Genomic DNA, 2,742 nt, shown 5'->3' on the forward strand with positions numbered 1-2,742 from the left:
AAAGCTCGTTTACATAAGGAACTAGGAATTTTACATTAGGATCTTTTTTTTTTTTTAGTTTGCCAGCTAAACTAAAAAGTAGTAGTAATCTCTTAAGAGTAGAATTGTGAATAATGCATTTTTCTTTTGGCTTATTGGCATTTCCAGTCTTTACTTATTACAACATAGTTGACCTACGTCCTACACAAATGCAGCTAGGAAAAATCAAGTGAGTAAATAGCTCTGCCAGGTATTTTAATAAAGGCGTAAGCCATAACCAACATTTATTCCTGCTTCTCTGCAACCTAAAGCATTTTAGAATGTGTCGATTTTTCAACAAGACGTAAGACCCACCTCCCTCTGCTCAACTCTTCACATTACAGTGCACACTTGGAACCCCGTGGTAAGTCCAGAAGCAAAACGGAGCTTTGCGCAGTGGTCGTATCGTAGCCAATGAGGTTTATCCGAGGCGGGATTATTGCTAATTGAAAACTTTTCCCAATACCCCGCCATGGTGACTTGCAATATAGTCGGCATTGGCAATTTTTAACAGTCCCTACGGGGACTGAATAAGAAGGAAAAAAAAAAAAATGAAATGGCAAGTTTTGAGAGCTGTGGTCCCCTCTCTGGTCTATACACTGAGGTCTTCCCAGCTGATGACCTTCCCAACCGTCTTGCTCTGCAGCACTGGCCCCTCGCCTGTTTCTTCCAGGCCTTCTGGAGCTGGAAGCGGTAGCTGACAACTTGTGTGTGCAATGTCCTCAGAAACGCCTACAGACTGAGGAGGAGCAGGCCCACCACTGACCCCGTTTTTATTCACAATTGCAAACCAAAGTTTATCTCACCAATTCACACGTTTCCCCGAATTTACTATCAGAACAGACTAAGTCACTGTAAAAAAAAATAACAATAACCAAGTTAACCCCAGTTTATAAGTGAGAAAATCAAAGCTTTGTCCACTCAAATTTTCCTATATGTTTGGGTAATATCTCACAATATGCAAAACAACAGAAGCTGGTTTTTGCCACATTCCACTTCCTTGTCTATACAAAATAATATTGGTTTTTCTTTGTTATCCCTGCTCATTGTAAGAGCTTTCTTTTTCTTCATGGATTATTTTAAGTTGCAAACTGTAATATTGAGTTGAAAATTAAGGAAAGGTTTTGGCATATTACACATGCCAATATTTTTTTTCTTCCTGACTAGTTAACTTTAAAATCCAAATAACAAGGATGCCTTTTCTCTGGCTTGAATAAACATGTAGAGCCGAACTGTGTGACAGTGGAAAAGCCACATTCTCTTGATTATTGTTAATTCATTGCCAAATTAAAATGCATGCAGCCTCTTCCTCCTACCGCACAAATTGCGCCTGAAACAAAATAATAATTCCACTGTGTTGAACAAAAACATCATCCAAACCAAGACAAGGTTTTTCTTAATGACCTAAAATATGTGTTTTCTCTAAAAAGAGGAAGAAATTTAAAAGGCAATGACAACACAGTGTTCTTCCAGGAGATAGTAATTAGAAATGAATTAGAGCTTCCGACAGAGTGAAAACAAGAAGGTCCCTGTTTACCTCTTGCGCTAACTGCAGCCCGGGCTTATGAACCTTCATTATCCCAGAGTCATTGCTCAACCGTATCCTACAAATGGATGTGATTTGTAGCTTTAGCTCAACTGGGATTTCAGATATGTGAGTGGGTTGTTTTGGCTCTTATTTTTTTAATCTTAAGAGGGACCGTTTCATTATCTCTAAACCAATTTCAGCATAAAAAAAAAATGGCAGCTATGCTGCATATTCTCTTTTTATGCCTTTTAAAGATATTTCAGCATTATTCCGAGAACTCTCAAGCAAACTCACTGAGACGCCAATGTCAGTCTCTGTAATTGTGAGCAGAATTCATTCCTGGTAGCTTTTTACTCTGGGCATTGCAGTTAATCATTCCTCCAAACGGAGAAAGCAATCTACAGAAACAAACGTGCATGAGAAGTCTGAGGCAACAAGAACACAACCCTCTGGAAGGTCTTCATCCCTCTCTTACACCTGAAGGCTTTAGTCTCACTCCCTCGATACTCTCGCATATTCTTGAGTAACCATCGTTCCAGCCAGCCTCAACCACCCGGCCCCCACAAAGCAGCATGAACAGACATGGGAGAGTTAAAGATGAGAAGATGTCATAACCCAACTTGGCTGACCTGTAGAAGAAAAGGAAAAAGTCAAATCCTACTGGCTCTAACCCTGGAAACTCTAGCCGCGGCAGGAAAACTGAAAGCCACGTGCTGGAAAGAAGAAAAACTAAAAGCCAACCCAATAGAAAAGAGGGGCACATAGCTGAGAGAAATAAGGCACAGAAATGGTGACTTGGATTAAGAGAATGACAGTCAGAGAAGACCCTTCCTTAGGGAAGGGCCAGGCGTGTAGGGGAAGGCAGGGAAATCCAAGAGAGAGAAGGGAATCACAAACTAGACCACTGAGGCAGCTGGGACATGCAGTGAACGGGCACAATGCTCACCAAACATCCCCAGTGGCACTCATTGTTGAATACTAAGGTATCAGCTTATTGGGTTATAGGTTTATTGCACTGTTTTTTTCTAAGATGTAATGCACCATAGAAAGTTGTCCTTCAATAGTTAGTATAGGATAATTTCAAATATTCAATTATCTAGAAAATTCACTTTTTCATGCCCCAATCCACCTTAATAATTAATTTAGTAATTTCACCTTTTACAGAAGTTCTCTTAATATAGCTCCAAGTCTGTGAA

The 2,742-nt window shown here is 40.0% G+C and overlaps 1 non-coding gene across 1 annotated transcript; it reads left to right on the forward strand.

Annotated features, from left to right (window-relative positions):
- The first annotated feature begins 403 nt into the window (after positions 1 to 403).
- LOC142874624 (U4 spliceosomal RNA) lies at positions 404 to 544 on the forward strand. The gene has a single exon (XR_012922287.1). It is a non-coding gene; the product is annotated as a U4 spliceosomal RNA (small nuclear RNA).
- Positions 545 to 2,742: the final 2,198 nt, after the last annotated feature.

This window comes from Microcebus murinus, chromosome 12, assembly GCF_040939455.1.
Source record: "Microcebus murinus isolate Inina chromosome 12, M.murinus_Inina_mat1.0, whole genome shotgun sequence".
Lineage (NCBI taxonomy): Eukaryota > Metazoa > Chordata > Mammalia > Primates > Cheirogaleidae > Microcebus > Microcebus murinus.